The 18,134-nt window shown below is 38.4% G+C and overlaps 1 protein-coding gene across 2 annotated transcripts in view; it reads left to right on the top strand.

Annotated features, from left to right (window-relative positions):
• NEIL3 (nei like DNA glycosylase 3) overlaps positions 1 to 18,134 on the top strand; it is a gene marked incomplete at its 5' end in the record, with an annotated part of 176,862 nt that overhangs the window by 27,687 nt on the left and 131,041 nt on the right. Inside the window, one exon of one of the 2 annotated variants that reach the window (XM_079909020.1) lies at positions 13,450 to 13,632. The exons of the other annotated variant lie outside the window; for it this stretch is intronic. The remainder of the gene's footprint in view (positions 1 to 13,449; positions 13,633 to 18,134) is intronic. 2 annotated transcript variants of the gene reach the window in all.

Raw genomic sequence — 18,134 nt, forward strand, 5'->3', positions numbered from 1 at the left:
GGGATAAAAGGAACACAGAATCTCCATGAAATAGAAAAACTATGAGCTTGTATGCACCTAACCACACAGCTTCAAAATACATAAAGCAAAACCAGAAAGAATTATTAGCAGAAACTAATAATTCCACAATCGTAGTGGGGAATTTTAATACAAGTATAACAGAAACCGATTAAACCAAATAATCAAAGATTTAATGTTCAACAGTACATGTTTGTTCTAGTACGTATATAGAAATCCTGCATACAAATAATATAAAATATGTACATTTTGGTTAAACTTCTATCTTCAAATAATTTTAAACTTACAGAAATATTGCAGAAATAGCACAAATAACACAGTTTCATACACCCGCTTCCAACTTGCTTTTATATTAACATCTTACATAAACGTAATTATTAAACTAAGAAATTATCATTAGTACAACACAATTAAAGACTTTATTTGGTCCTCTCCAATCTGTGACAGTTTCTCAGTCTTTCCTTGTCTTTCACCAGCATCACACTTTTGGAGACTATGGGTCAGTTATTTTGTGTCTCTCAATTTGGATTTGTCTGATGTTTTCTCATGATCAGATAGAGTTTATGCATTTGGGGCAAGAATACCACAATTATGCTGTGCGCTTTTCAGTACATCTTGGCAGGGAGCACATAATGCCCATATGTCTTATTATTGGACATGTCACTTGCTTAAGCTGGTGTCTGCCGTGATTTTTCACTCTGAAGTTATAATTTTCCCCCTTTTAATCAAATATCTTAAGGGAGACTTCTTGAGACGAGGCAAATATCCTGTTTCTCTTCTAATTTTTGCCTAGGAATTTGAGCATGCACTGGCAACCCTTGCCTGAAATAATGATTCCCTGGTGTTCTAATGGCAATCCACTGTTTCCCTCTCTCATATATTTATTCATTGGAATTTTTCTGTAAGAGAGCCATTCTTTCTTCCCACCTTTTTACTTATTTGTTCATATTAGTATGGACTCATAGATGTTTAAATTCTATAGGTTCCTTATTTATTTTGTTCCTGCAATCGCTGCACCTTTGGGCATCAGGACCTCCTTAAGTTGGCTCCTTTGCCCTTGCGATCTGCCCCATTGCTTTTTGAGAACTTCCTTATTTTTTTAAAATTAATTTATTTATTTATGGCTGTGTTGGGTCTTCGTTTCTGTGCGAGGGCTTTCTCTAGTTGTGGCAAGCGGGGGCCACTCTTCATCGCCGTACGCGGGCCTCTCACTATCGCGGCCTCTCCTGTTGCAGAGCACAGGCTCCAGACGCGCAGGCTCAGTAATTGTGGCTCACGGGCCTAGCTGCTCTGCGGCATGTGGGATCTTCCTAGACCAGGGCTCACACCCGTGTCCCCTGCATTGGCAGGCAGATTCTCAACCACTGCGCCACCAGGGAAGCCCGAGAACTTCCTTACTTTTTTTTTTTTTTTTTAACATCTTTATTGGGCTTCCTTACTTTTTGACATCAATGCTCCAGGCTCATCTCTTATTTTCCCTACTTCAGCCCTGGAATGTACCACTTCTCCAAGGAACCTTGAAAATGGTTAAAGCTTGTTCTCAAAATCATTTTTTTAAATTTCATAATGCAGGAAATATTATTTCTCCATAATTTCAGCTGTTGAGTTGTTTGTGCAGCCACTACACAGAACAGCTGCACCATTAAATGGGCATTCGTTTTCAATTATAGTTTCTTAAGGAGAAAAATGCCTTAAAGTTAGTTAAACAGCTAAAATTTAGAGTTCTTAGTTTCCTTCATTTAAATTTTTGAGTACTGTACACTGAACAATTGCACAAAGATTAGATTTATTATGTAATCTCCAACATTCTGCCTCGTATTGCTTAAACTGTGTAAACATTTGTTGGTTCAAAAAGTATTGAATATTCTCTCTTAAGTAGCTGACATACTCTTTGTTAATATGCTAATTTCATTCTCAAAGTCTAACTTAATCCTCAAATTTATTGTCCTACATATTTAACCATTTGAAAGTTTGTAGTGGTTTTCTTCATGGTATTAATATTTATAGTCATTATTAGTTACTACAGCATTGTGCTTTTGCAATAATAAATAGACACTTGTTTCAAAATAGCCTTTCATCACGAAAACAACATAAAGAGAATTTTCTTTCTGAGTACCATCTAGATTATTTATATATATTTGTAAATGAATATTCAGATACAGAAAACCCAAATAACATGTTTTATTTGTATTGCTGATGTTGTAACCATATTTAAATATGAAAGAAACCTTTGAGGTCACAGAATTATTGATCATACTCAAGTTCAGGGATGCCAGAAATTATATGGAAGTTGGCTTGCAGCTCTTCAGTCTATTAAGAACCAAGGTTGAAGTTCCACTAAATAGCTGGTTTTGGCCAAGTATCAAAGCCAAACAAAATCTCCATGCAACTCTAATAACTAGGAATAAATCTAACATAAATTATAATAACATGTTGAATAATATTAATAAGGACTTGCATAAATGGAAATAAATCATGCTCATGGTTGAAAAGCCATGATATTATAAAAATATAATTCTCTCCAAATGAATTATTAATTTCAACTCAATTCCAAGCAAAATTCCAGTGGGTTTTTTTATAGAACTTGACAATCTTATCCCAAATTCACATAGGAGAACAATGAGACAAAAATAAGTTTAAAAAAAAAATAGGGGGTCTCCAAGGGATCTCCAAGGACATCTTGAGGAAGAGGAGAGATTTCCTAATTTGAACAACGATGCCACATGAGTTTGCATGGCTCAGTGGGTCTTGTCCTAACAAATGACAAGCCTTGGTATAAAGGTATAAATTAGACATATGCAATAGAATTCAGAGGACAAAAACAGACCTGTGAATATTTAGAAAATTGATACACAATAGAAAGGGCATTAGAAATAAATGAAAAGTTTGTTTTTCAATAAATGTTACAGTGAGAACAGATTTTATTATACATAATAAAAATAAAATAAGAGATATACTTTACAATCCATTCTAAGTGAATGAAAATCTACTCTGTAAAATTTTTGAAAGAAAACATAGTAGATATCTTTATATCTACAATGTAGAGAAAGGCTTCTTAAACATAATTCAAAAGCCTCAAAACATAAAAGAGAAAGTTGATCTATTTAAATACATTAAATTTTTAACTCTTCAACTAGAAACCGTAAACAAGTGAAAAGATCGGTTGCCAATTGGGAGATGCTATTTGCAATTCATGTAATTGACTAAGAATTAGGTATAAGAACATACAAAGAGCTCTTACTAGTTAATAAGAAAATAGGCCAACAACAAAAACGTGAGAAAGAAAATGAATAGTTAATCCAATGACAAGCCAATGTCCGATAAAGGTATGGAAATATACTCAAGCTCATTTCTAAGTAGGGAAATGAAAAAAAATAGCAAAATATTATTTCCTATCCATCAGATTGACAACATTGAAAGTGCTTGATGATATTAACCATTGGTAAGGTTGTGGAAAAATAGGGAACTTGTATACACTGCCAAAAGCGTAAAGTGTATACTCATTCCCTGGAGGGCAATACGGCACCATCCTGGTAAAGTTGTAGATACACACATTTGAACATTTAAGTAGGTACTCTTCTAGAGAAATCCTAGTGTGTGTGGCAAGCAGACATATGGTGTGACATGCATGTTTATGACAGTGAAAGATAGGGCACAGGCCTAACTGCTCATTGAATAAATTGTGATGCACTCCATCAAGAGCAGAAAGTACAGGACCTAAAAATGAATCATTCAGGGATGTATGTATTAACACGGTGAAAACTCAAAAACAGAATACTGAAAAATAATGGCAAGTTAAATAATGATATTCACAGTCTCAGACTATTTGTATAAAGACTGAAAATATACAAAACATGACATAGTGTGGATGTATAGATCCTTGTGCAGTAATAGTATAAATGCATACACGAAACTGACAAACATTCTAGTGAACAAGATATGAATGGAGGGCAGAGAGACAGTCTGGGAAAGGTAGCCAAGTACTGCAATTCTTTCTGTGATCTTTCATTTCTTTAAAAAATCTGTATTTTTTAAATACAGATTGAATGTATCAAATTGTTAAAGATTTGATAAAGCTTCGTGTTGTTCGCTTGGTGTGATGATTGTAGTGTTTCCATACTCTTCTGTATGCTTAAAAAAATTTGCTGATAAAAATGGAGGTTTTACCATGTACATTGAATAAGGAATGATAATAGAGCCAAAAGTAACATAATTATCATAGTAAACACAGATACAGGACAAAACACATAAGTCAAAAAAATAAAATAAAAGAGTAAAATAAAATAAAATTTAAAAGTTACAGCAAGCACTGCGCAACTTTCCTCCTCTGTACCTGTAAAGTGCCCCCTTTGAGTAATAAGGAAGTTTGCGTGGGAGTGAGCGCAGCTGCCTTATAAATCAATCAGCAGAAGAGCAGTTAAAGACGGTCATTTGCACTGTGTGCTCAGGAGATACATTTCCTGTCAAAAATAAAATCTTCTTGTCCAAAACAAAATAACATGGCCATAATGTGACTAAGGGCTGAATGAATCAAACAGCAAGGATCAGAAAGAGATTCCTCTGAACTTTATGAATTACCAAAATTATGTATGATGATGTAAAGTTATGTTTAGGTAGGAGACATAGACTTTATCTTTTAAAAGTAAAAATTTAAAGTTAAAATTGAGTTACCCTATGAAGAGCATGATACTTTAAATCATCTTTTGACACTTAAATAACTGATCACCATGATTTTAATTTAACAAAGTCATTTATTTCACGGGGAACTGATGATTTCCCCTAGATTTCCAATTGCACTTTCAACCACGTAAGTTCTGACATTAGCTAGCGCCAACATTCCACCTATTTATAAAATTCCCCGTACCCTGTTGCCATTTAGCACAGTGAATACCCATTTTTAAACAAAATGGTGATACATTATGACAGCCAAAGGGCAGAGCTTTTTACCTGGACAGAGATTCATCATTTTTTAATGTAGCACAGCTTGGTGTTTGCACTGTCATCAAGCACTCTGAAAGGTGCTTGGAAAGATTGATGACCTAAACATTACTGAAACTTAATAATACCGTCAGCAACTGCAGGTTGATATCGCACCCAACGGAAATAGTACCTTCATTCTCGTCCATGCTTATTGTTGGCCAAGTTATATTAATATTTTGACCAGATAAAATGTTAGAGGAAACTGAAATCTTTTTCTATAATAGTAATTATATGATATTTTGATATGGTTTTAGCGAGTGCCATGCAAACGTAATTCCGTTGCACATATACCCGGAAGTGGGGCTGCTGGGTCATATGGTACTCCTATTTTTAATTTTATGCGGAACCGCAATGCTGTTTTCCATAGCAGCTGCACTACTTAACCTTCCCACCAAAAGTGTGCAAGCGTTCCAATCTCTCCACGTCCTCAAATTGAAATCGGGATCTCAAAGCGATATCTGCCTCTCCATGTTTTTGTTTTTGTTTTTTTTTTGCGGTACGCAGGCCTCTCACCGTTGTGGCCTCTCCCGTTGCGGAGCACAGGCTCCGGACGCGCAGGCTCAGCGGCCGTGGCTCACGGGCCCAGCCGCTCCGCGGCATGTGGGATCCTCCCGGACCGGGGCACGAACCCGCGTCCCCTGCATCGGCAGGCGGACTCTCAACCACTGCGCCACCAGGGAAGCCCTGCATCTCCATGTTTATTGCAGCATTATTCACGATAGCCAAGATATGGAAACAACCTAAATATCCATCAACAGATGAATGGATGAAGAAAATACGTATATACATAGAATGGAATATTATTTAGTCTTCAGAAAGCAGGAAAGTCTGCCGCGTGCAACGTGTATGAGCCCAGCGCGCATGATGCTAAGTGAAATAAGCCAGTCGCAGAAGGACAAAGACTGCATGACTCCAGTTGTATAAAAGGATCTAAAGTAGTCGAGCTCCAGGGAAGCAGAGAGTAGAAGGGTGGTTACCAGGAGCCGGGGGAGAGGGGAAACGGGGAGTTACTGTTCTACAGGTACAAAGTTTCATTTATACAAAATCAATAAATCCTAGAGATCTGCTGTACAACATAGTGCCTATAGGTGACAACACCATACTGTGCTCTTAAAATTTTCTTAAGAGGGTATATTTCATGTTAAGTGTTCTTAACAGAATTTCAAAAATTAATCACTTGCAAATCAACTGTAAACATTATGCAACAAAATATAAATGGGTTTATCAAGACAGCCTTTTACTGACTACATGACACATGGGAAGCACCGAATGGAGACTAGAAAGAAAATAACATCATCCTGTTCACAAACGTATTTAATGTCAAAACATATCCCCAAAGAGCCCATCCTACATTTTATGTATGCCACCTGCAATATACATCTATGAGATAAATGTATCAAAGAAGATGATTTTTTTGGCTTCTTTTTTTCCAGAAAATGCTTTACTTCCTATTATTGATTTGAGAGTTTGATGAAAGTATATTTTGCCTGAAAGTGCCTCTACTTGGACCAAAGAAGATTTTTCTATGTATATAATTTACCCAACTTCAATAATTTCACTGAGAAGTATCAGAAATTATGGCATGATCTCTGTGAACAAAGGGTTACAAGGTAAAGATACAGCTTCTGTAATATTCCAAAAGTAGCTAAGTTGTCAATTTTAACACCACAGTTGATTCACACTCATTTCATAGCTTACTATTTATATCCTTTTTAGAGCTCTTTGCATGTATATAAAATTCAAGAATACAATTCAATAAATTACAAATCAGGGAGTGAATTTATAATTTAAATTCTGTTGTGAGCATTATCAACAAAGGCAGGCCATTAAAAAGGCTGTTTCTTCGCCAGTGAATTAATGCTAGAAGGACAAGTAGTGTAAACTATTCTGCCGACAGGCCAATAATGAAAACATAGTTAATGCGGTAAAGCTTGCCAACTACTGATGAGACTCAGGAGAAATTCCTTAACAGATGTTTCCCTGAGCAAATATATACTCTGCCTACTCTGATTATGATGGTCTTGAGAATTCGTGCTTTGATTCAACGTTCAGCTACTCTTCAGCAGGCTCATAAAAATATGATTCTTACAAAGAGGATATTCTACAACATTTTCCTTCCCCAAGAACCAACATATGACATATTTATTGTACTCAGTCCCATATGGTGAAGCACTTTTCATAGCACTATAATTAAGGTGTGTCCGCATTTTATTATGAACAAGAGGAGGCAAAGCCTTTTGGGGTTTTTTTGGGGTTTTTTTTTTTCATTTTATAAGCTTCCTTTCGCTGAGTGCCCACTGACTGCAGTAATCTGCTCTGACCTCCCATCTGCCTCCTGCTAAGAATTTCTGATGTCTTGCTCCTGGCTGAATGATTTGTGTACAAACAGTTGAAAAGAGCTTGTTTTTGAAAACCAGGAGATTATTCCTGACGGACAGTTCCACCTTTCAGCTTCATGTCTAATCATTATAATATTCTGAAGACTTCTTTCTGGAATGAGCGTTAGCAGGAGATAGTTGGTGGTTTGTAAGAGCAGTAAAACAAAGTACACAGAGGGTAGTGACAGTTATTGAGTCACATTATGATGCCTGACGTTGGCACCTCTGTGGTTTTACTAATATCTATTTGTGTGTATTGAAGCCCTAATTATGTTAATTATTTCTTGCTAAAAATCTTCCACTTTCTAGATTTTTAATTGGGTGAGAAATACTAAAATATATACTTAGTAGTTGTGTGACATTGGGCAATTGATTTCATTGGAGCTAAACCTCAAACTCCCTGAGCATTGGGAGGATAGTAAGAGCACCTACTTCCTCAGACAGTGTGAGGATCAGATTGGATCATCCACTCCAGAGGCTGAACACCGGCCCACGACAATGATCCACGTCATCTCCGTCCTTACACAGAGTGGCTCCGTCCTGGTCACGACAATGATCCACGTCATCTCCGTCCTTACCTAGAGTGGCTCCGTCCTGGTCACGACAATGATACACGTCGTCTCCGTCCTGACCTAGAGTGGCTCCGTCCTAGTCGTTACTACAGGTTCCTCACTCTGCACTTGCCTGAAATAAACCTCAGGTATCTCACTTTCTACCCAAAGCCAATCTTTTTAAACATTCTAAACTTTCTTAAAAATGCAAATGCAAGCAACAGATTAACCAAATCAATGGCTGCCGTAAGATTAATAATTATCCTCTAGGTTCCGTGAAGAAAGTCCATGCCTGTTTTATTACCATAGTCCCTATGTGCAGAGGTGTGTGCTTTGTAAAATATTCGTCTTTAGAGCTTTTTAAAGTTGTGATCTTATGTCTAGTTACATAAGTACTTAAGTGAAAATAATTCATTTTTGAGGCTGTGGATTCAATTCCTGCTGTGGTTGGAAAGTGAAATAGACAGCCTTGCTCTGGCATTATTTTATTATCACATGAATGTAGTATTAGAACCAATATCAACTCACACTTTCAACAAGAGGCTTTAAGCTAAAACCAGAAGACATGCCATGGTGTTATCAAAGTGCACTAAGCAAGCTGCCCTGACACAGTGATTGGCAGGGAACCAAAAACCCACAGGAATCCTGGGCAAAGAAGGGTCCAATACACCTCTTTACACCCCCTTGCCATGGCCTGAAAATGTTAATTGCTATTTCATGTCTCTTGTTGATAAACCACAGTTGTCCCCTGCACCCCTAATTTACATTTGCAGAATTTCCAGTACTTCAGGAGCATCTCTTCTCCAACCCGATTTAAAAGAGTAATTGCGGGCTTCCCTGGTGGCACAGTGGTTGAGAGTCCGCCTGCCGATGCAGGGGACACGGGTTCATGCCTCGGTCCGGGAAGATCCCACATGCCGCAGAGCGGCTGGGCCCGTGAGCCGTGGCCGCTGAGCCTGCGCGTCTGGAGCCTGTGCTCCGCAACGGGAGAGGCCACAACAGTGAGAGGCCCACGTACCGTAAACAAAACAAAACAACAAAAAAAACAAAAACAAAAAAAAACTAGGGCTTCCCTGGTGGCGCTGTGGTTGAGAGTCTGCCTGCCGGTGCAGGGGACACGGGTTTGTGCCCCAGTCCAGGAAGATCCCGCATGCCACGGAACGGCTAGGCGCGTGAGCCATGGCCGCTGAGCCTGCGCGTCCGGAGCCTGTGCTCCGCAACGGGAGAGGCCACAACAGTGAGAGGCCCGCATACCGCAAAAACAAAAAACAAAAAAACTAGTTACTACATTGTTGGACTTCCCTGGTGGCACAGTGGTTGAGAATCTGCCTGCTAATGCAAGGAACACGGGTCCGAGCCCTGGTTTAGGAAGATCCCACATGCCGCGGAGCAACTAGGTCCATGAGCCACAACTACTGAGCCTGCGCGTCTGGAGCCTGTGCTCCGCAACAAGAGAGGCCGCGATAGTGAGAGTCCCGCGCACCACGATGAAGAGTGGCCGCCGCTCACCGCAACTAGAGAAAGCCCTCGCACAGAAACGAAGACCAAACACAGCCAAAAATAAATAAATAAATGTAAAAAAAGAAAAAAAAGAATTGCATCTGTGCGTAATTAAAAAGAATAGGGATCTGGCTAATAATATTTCCCACTTATCTTTTGAGTATTCTGTATTTTTAGGTCATCTGAAAATATGAAGGGACAATCTCCTGTACAATGGTGAGAGCCAAGGATAATGCGGCTGTATCAAAAATTTATCAGCAGTAAATTAACCACCAGGACAGCCTCTGACGGTAACAACAGGATCATGAGCGCACATTCTGGGCTGTAATTCATAGGCTTCTTTTCGTTTGCATTCTCAAAGTTGACAGGTGGCAGATTCAATAATATATCCTTTTTTAAAAACTGGCCTTAATGCTTTATTATCACAAGCAAAATATTTCCACATGTCCTGATAGGCAAATCTTGTGAAGGATTTCCCTGTTATCAAGAGGTAATTCACCTGCGCCACCTTCCCTTACCAGCTGTGACGTTCTCAGCGGTTAGAATCATTAACCGGCTGCGTTACGCCGTTTCTCGTGCTGTCTGTCCTGTCACCTTCCAGCTCTCCGCGTTCTTTCCTTGCCTGTAGAGCCTCCTCAGAAATGCCCATCAGCATCACGGGTTCCTTGTTTTCCTCCTGCGGCCTGACGGGCTGCGACTTTGCCGTCGTCCTCCAGGGGGCGCTGCGGGACCGTGAGCCCGCTCTGCTTATTAAGAGCGGAGTTTCTGCCAATCTCCTACCAGCTCAGGTAGAGAACTACTCTTTGTTAGAGCAATAGCTCCTGCTTTTAACCAGTGCTATAGGCCACGGTTTTTGCTTCTGATTCCAAAAGACAACTTGTGTGTATGAATGAGATACAAACACCCAGCACCCTAAAGGTAGCTATGGTCTTTTTCTAAGTGGTGGTTTTGCAAAAAACATGCACTGTCTGTACAAACCTGTTAGTCTTACCAGTTCCTTATACAGGCCAGAATAGGCATTCTTTTTACTGAATTCTACTAAAATGCTGGCATATTTTTGCCTTTTAACTTATTATATTTAAACTATGAGTTAAATAGTAAACCTGAGTCTGTTTATTATAATATTATATATTATAGAATTATGTATTGATAATAGTTTATTATATCATTATAATTACATTATAATTGTATATTGCTACATCAGTATTCTTTATAGCAAATATTGTCCAAATATTTTAATACACTAATGTTAACATGCACCTAACCTACAACAAGAACTGTTTAGCCACATTGTAACTTTTATCAACAACACTGTGAAGCACTTAATATTTGTCACATATCTTCTATTTCACAGTAACATGTACATATCTTCTAAATTTGCTTTTTATACATATCACATTTATTTATGTTAAAACCCATCTTCATTCAGAAACAGTTTTAAAGATGGTTCCTGTGTTTAAAAGCATCTTTTACATGGTGTCTGTGCTACAAGTGAACTAGCTGAAATCATGAAGAAAACATCTGTTAAAAGGGATAAATACTCTGTCAAAAATGTGCTATTAATCATTACGACAGGGCTCCCCTGGTGGCGCAGTGGTTAAGAATCTGCCTGCCAGTGCAGGGGACACGGGTTCGAGCCCCGGTCTGGGAAGATCCCACATGCTGCAGACCACCTAAGCCCGTGCGCCACAACTACTGAGCCTGTGCTCTGGAGCCCGCGAGCCACAACTACTGAGCCCACGAGCCACAACTACTGAGCCCGCGTGCCACAACTACTGAAGCCCGCACGCCTAGAGCCCATGCTCCTCAACAAGAGAAGCCACCGCAATGAGATGCCCACGCACCACAACGAAGAGTAGCCCCCACTTGCTGCAACTAGAGAAAGCCCGCACACAACAACGAAGAACCAACACAGCCAAAAATTTTTTTAAATAATTAGTTTAAAAAAATCATCACGACATTTATTGCTATAAAAGTATAAAAAGCAGACTGATATTTGTAAAACATAAGTAGGATCATGTCACATCCCTGCTAAAATCTTAGAGTGACTTCCAATTGGAATAAAAATGGTTAAACAGTCGCCAAAGCCCGACATGATCTCCTTCCCCCTCCCTGCCCTGCTCGCAGCTCCTAAGGTCACATCACCCTTCTCTCAGCTACCTCTTCTGTTTCCTTATAGTGATATTTTTGTATGTGTCATCTTCCATATCTGTAGTTGGGGTCAGAATATTGATTTTTGTGATATAATTTAAAATACTTATTTTCAGTAAATTAAAAAATACCATATGAAATAATGTTTAAAACTTTGCACCATATATCTGTTAACATTATCTCTTCCAAAGATCAATCTACATTGTTCAGAGAGATTTGGAGAATGGAATGAATCTTCTAGACACTCAATCAGAAGTGAAGATGTGTTTTTTTCCCTGTGACACCATTGATATTTGATTGCTACAAAGCAGTCAGAGGGCTTTGCCTTGGAAAGGTATTCTTAAGGGTCAACTACTCCTACACAAAAGGCCAGATGATAACTGAAACTTGACTCTAATATATACCCACCTTACTTTATTATATAAAGGAGATTCTTTTCACAACAGAGCTTGAAGAATAAATATTCTTAGGCAAGAATTACAAAGGTTAATGTGTTAACTAGTAAACGTTTGCAAGCATAAGTTAAAATTTAAAATGCAACAAAATAATTTGCCACAAAATGAAAACCTTCAAATAAGATATTAGAAAGACACTTTTTAAAGTTTCTTCTCTTAGTCTTTTTTCCCTTTCAATAAATTCTTTTTCAAATAATAAGTCATTGCTTTGAAGAAATAAACAAGTATAAATAAAACAAACACAATAAAAGTTAGTTTATGTCTGTGCACCTCTGCATCAGATAGCTTCACAAGCCAACTGAGCTTTCTCCTGTGGTTTCCGTGTGGTCGATACTTTTCATGCTGTGTATGTGCATTTATCTTTCAGTTGAATCTTCCATAATAAAATGAATCCCCCAGAGCTTCAAAGCCAATTAGCCTACAGTTGTGTTTTTCCTTTTTTGCCCATGAATTTCTACTTCAGTTAAAAATGCAGTTACTGATAAAAGCAACAACATAAAAGACATGTTTACATCCGACCTATATCAACAGATATATCAAGTTAGCCAATCTGTTAGTTAACAGTCAAGAGGATGTCGTATGGTCAGCACACTCAGATTAGCCCAGCTACCTCTGTGAGGAGATAAGACTCTTCCTTACTGAGTGCTGGACTGGATCTTCTATACCATGTTGTTGAAAGATCGGCTGGGTCTTGCTGTGCCTGAAGTGCAAATATATTCATTGTAATTTGTATTAATTGATTAATTGCAAATATATTAATTGCAATTTATATTAATTGCAATATATTAATTGCAATGAATGTAATTATTGCTTGATTAACTTTAACATACCAAGGCTTTGTTAGAAAAGAAAAATGCATTACCATTAAGTATAAAACGAAACATCGAAATCCCTTTAGCCATGAGCTGGGTGCCGTTTACTTTTATGATTTAAGAATCAAACAAAAGAGGAAAAGAGGTGTCATGCACTTAAGTCCGGGGGAGTTGGAATCATCTGCTTTATGAACTTCGTGAGTATGGTTTATACGTACACACTATGAGCATTGAATCAAGTATTTGCTGCTCACAAGTCTCATTAAAAATAGGTAAATGGGTTTTGACTGTGAGTCCAAGTGTGGCGGTTCTCGATGGTGGGCCGTGCTAAGTACTGTGGTTGGCTTGTTCAGCCTAGATCTCTACCCTGTCTCTGACTGAGATTTGGGAAAACTGAAAACGACATTTATCCATGGCAACTAGGCTTCCGGATGCAAATTAGTTTCCTCAGACTGAATGCACTCGAGTGAGATTTGTAAAGTGAAAATGAGTTCGAAAGCATCTCTTGTCCCTTTTGACGTTTTCCTAACAAACAAGGTCATGGAAATCTGAAGATTTTCTGCCTTCTTAACTGTCCTTTTTCCTGCTGCTTTTGTTTCGATAGGAGTCGCGTCAGAGGCAGTATGGCGTTAGCTTTGTGAGACCGGATCCCTGGTCCCTGCACCGCGGCCACTCTCAGTTCCAGTGGTTGTCCCAGTGGAGTTGGTCCCTTGGGGATCTCTGCCCTTGACTGTGGAAGTCATTTCTGGTGCCTCAACTACAATCTGTCCTTCCAGTCTTCCTTAACGTAAGCCTATCATTCTCTGCATTTCATCTTTTCCTCCTTAAGATGTTTGGAGCGGATCCTGCTTTTACACTGTGCTGGAAGCAGGAGGAGGGACACGCTCTCTGAGTTTTCAATTCTCAGCCCAAGACATGGTTAGAAACTTAAGGAACATTTATCATCATCTCTTGCAGCCTCGAAACTGACATAGCCAGAAATCAGACAGTCAGTTCCTCTAATTTGCTAAACCACAACATAAATTGAATGCAAAGCCTTGCCATGGTTTGTATGTCAAAGCTTGAGTGTTTATTAAGAGAAAGTGGAGTCCTGACTGAGGACATTTTGGTGGATTCAAATGGACTTGACCCCTCTGTATCCCCAGAGACCAGTGAAAATACCTCGGCCAACAGTTCTTCTCTCTCTGATGAAACAAGCCTAGACTCATGTGGAGACCCTGTGATACCTTCACCTCTCAAATGGGTGACAATTCCTTTTCCTCAACTCTGCCTCTACTGCACCCTGTAGCTATGACTGAGAGTGAGGTCCCAGCTTGTCCCAACAAGACAAATACAGTCTGACATAGGAAAAGGTACATCACGTATCAAGATGGATCTATGACTCTGCTAATATATATTGGCAGAAAGCTGAGGACTATGTGTAAGAATGGTTCCAAGAGGGCTAGACAAAGGAAAAAGAAATATAACTATTGATCAGGCCAAATATAGCAATATGGGTGTACCTACCAGGGATTATATGCTCACTGTGCTAACATAAACTTCCCAATATGGTATTAAATGTTGGCTTGGTTGGTCAACTGGGATATGGACTCAGTGGGTGGCCTGCACTAAATGAAGGTGAGATGCCTAAAATTTTTAGGATAGGGGCTTCCCTGGTGGCACAGTGGTTGAGAGTCCGCCTGCCGATGCAGGGGACACGGATTCGTGCCCCGGTCCGAGAAGATCCCACATGCCACGGAGCGGCTGGGCCCGTGAGCCATGGCCGCTGAGCCTGCGCGTCTGGAGCCTGTGCTCCGCAGCAGGAGAGGCCACAACAGTGAGAGGCCCCTGTACTGCAGGAAAAAAAAAAAAAAAAATTTAGGATAATATGGAAGAAGGAATTTTAAAACTTAGAAAGATAAGAATGGAATGGATTTATTTGATGTGCTCCTAAATCATTCAATCTATTATGCAAGAATTTCTCTTGAGGGGACTTCAGCATTAGATATCTAGCATTTAGAATAAATTGGTTATAAACCACTGGGGTAAAAAAAATGGGAAACTATGAGTCCACACTAAAATATATTAAATATATATATATATTCACCTTCATATATATGTTTACTTGTATATTTTGGTATAGACTTATACAGAAAATATATATGGTTATATATATGTATATAAGATATGTACTTATACAGAGAAGAAAGAAAGAGATAGAGAAAGGAAGAAAGGAAAGAGGAGAGGGGCTCTTGCTTTAGAAGAATGCCAAATGTTGATTGGTAAGTGTGAAGGGAATTGTGGAATTACAGTAATATAGTAAATATTGGTACAGGCAAGGATCATCAATTGATGCTAAAATCAGGGGGACAAATTTTGATAAGGAGCAAAATGTTTGTATGATCTTAAATTGTCCCTCTAGATTGTTTAGTCACTACAAGGCAAGGTGAAGAAATCAGACACGTTCACAGGGTGATAAAGATGTAGACTGACATTGTATGCCTCTTGATTTGATACCCTGAGAAGGACATCAAATCACGGTGTCTTTTATGTAGTGTTCTGCCTAGGAATACATAATCTAAATTTAATCATGAGGAAACATCAAACAAACTCAAAACGAGGAGCATTCTCTTCTGTTTTTTGAAAGGTAGGGGAGGATTGTATTCTGCACAAACGTTAATAATAGTAATAAATAGTAAAAATAGTGATAAAAGAAAAAGAAAGGCTTTAGAAGTGTTCCAAATTAAATGAGTCTCAAAAAAACATGACAACTGAGTGCAATACCTAACCCTAGACTACATTTTATACTGGAGGCCAAGCAAATTCAACAGAACATTATTGGGTCAATGGACCAAGTTGGAAAATGGATGATAGATAAACAAAAGTATGAAATTTATGTTAAATTTACTGAAGATGATAACTGCACGGTTGTTACATGAGAATATATCTTTTTGCTTAGGAAATAAGTTTTTAGTGGCAAAAGACCCAGAGGTATGCAACTTACTCCCAAATGTTGAGCAGGAGAGTCCATTCATAAAGCAAATGGAGCAAACTATTAAAAATAAGTGAACCAGGGTCAAGGGCATTTGTTGTTCTTCATATAGGCTTATTTTTGCACCTTTGCTGTAAGTTTGAAACTATTTCCAAATAAAAATTTTTAATATATATTTTTATTAAAAAAAAAAACCATACAGCACCTTGGAAGACATCCCCAGTCGACCTTATGTAAGGTGGAAATGCAGCGGTTGATATAGGCTCACTGATTTCCATGAGAAGGATTGGATCCCAGAGAGGAAAAGACTAAGCGGCAGCAATGAACTGCTAGAAACAAGGTGCTCATGATTACAAAGATAGGCAGCAGGGACAGAAAGATACCAGAATCATTTGCCCCATAAGGGTCTTTAGTAGCTTCTGACTTACCGTGGTATCTCTTGGACTAAAATGGTTGGGCAGATGACTTAGAGTCCAGCTTGGTCTGAGTCAACTTACAAATCTCGGGTGTTGTAAGCAAAAGCCTGTCTTTGACACCTGAAAAGAGTAGAAGGCCACCTCATCTAATTCCTAGGTGTAAATCACTTCTCAAGACAAACAGCGAGATTAAATAAAGAGTACAACAGATTCCCTTAAGGAAGGACCTGTGCATAGGGCCACTTACCAAGGGACTGGCATGGGAAATTCCCAGGCCTTTCAGGTCTCAGCTTGGACTAATTACTGAACTTGGATAAATACATGGGTTTTTAAGGATCCCCGTATGCTGCACCTCTATCTTCCCTGCCTGAGTTCAGAATCATTTGAGATTTAGACAATGGAAATTTAACTATATTTTTAATACTAATGAATATATTGGAAAATCTTGTCAGATGTGGTCAAGTAGCTTAGGTAATACACCAGTCACCCCAGTTCCCCAACCATGGACCTATCCAGACCCTTATGTTGGAACACAATGCAACCTCCACTCTCGCACATATGTTATGACACAAGTTGCCTAATTAACAGCCTCATTGGAGGCTATTACTTCAGTTGTCAAAGCTTGAGACTAAACTGAATGGACTATTTTGTGACCTGCTTGGCCATTTGACCCTTTATCTACAAGCCACTGAGTGGATAAATTGTAAGGACGTGGCATCTTAATCATTTGAATGGTTCACGAGTTAAAACAAACAAACAAACAAGGTATAGAATTGCTATTAAGGCAACAAATAAGCAACACTTACCTATGGAAGGTTTCAAATTCTCTTTCATTTTCAGACTAGGGAATACATAAGGAGCTATGAAACATGTCAAAGATATAAAGGGATTACTGATAATGCAAATTTTTTTCAACCTAACAGCTGTGCAGAAAAATTTTCTTAATAATGATTGCATTTAATTACATAAAGAGCGGTAAAGTCTCTTTCATTTTATCTCAGTAATGAAGCTTTGATTCTGAAGATAATCCTAGCTTTTCTCTGTCAAGGCCAGCATGTGAGCAACAGTGAATTCAATTCCATCTTAACTATCCTGAGAGGATAAAACAAGAATAATTTTTCACATACGTTATAAAGATGAAAACTATTACCATAGGGCATATGTTCTTTAATATGCTTTAAAATATACATATAGATAACAGATGTCCAGAAAGAAAAAGAATTAGCCCCTGAGTCATTTCTAGAGTTAACTCTAACACCATTCAGCAAAAATTAAATAATATGAGCGTCTTTATAAAATATAAAAACAGTAGTTTGTTACGTTTTCTAGTACCCTTGCCTATTTGTGTGAGATTTAGCAGTGGTTCTGATGGCTTGCATCTTCTCTCACGCTTTGTTTCTGGGAAGATCACTAGTTTTATGAAAATAATTAGGGAACCCAGCTCTGCCACATAAACTAGAATCTTGAGGTTAATTAAAATGGAATGACATTGAACATATGTGGACCACAAGGAAAACCTGATGGGCAGGTACACAGAATTCTGTCATCTACTGAGAATACAAGTGAAAAAAGATAGCATGGCAAATTAACTGGGGACCTTCATGTTTACACTTTTTATTACGATCTCCCACTGACACTGACAATCTGACACATTACACCGATAGACTTTATAGTTGTATACTACACTGATTTTACATACTGTGTTCACACATTTCCAAAATATTTCTACATATTCCTAATGAGGGATGAACATTTTTCCTATGTGTTTTTAAAAGAGAAATGGATGGAGAAATTTTTAAATAGGCTCCCTGATTTCAGTGAAAATGTCAGATGTTGGTCAGCCTAATAAATTGGCCACCTCTGACAAAAATTCTGTTTCAAAAATTAATCATTTCCAAAAGT

Source organism: Stenella coeruleoalba (genome assembly GCF_951394435.1).
Source record: "Stenella coeruleoalba genome assembly, chromosome: 21".
Classification (NCBI taxonomy): domain Eukaryota; kingdom Metazoa; phylum Chordata; class Mammalia; order Artiodactyla; family Delphinidae; genus Stenella; species Stenella coeruleoalba.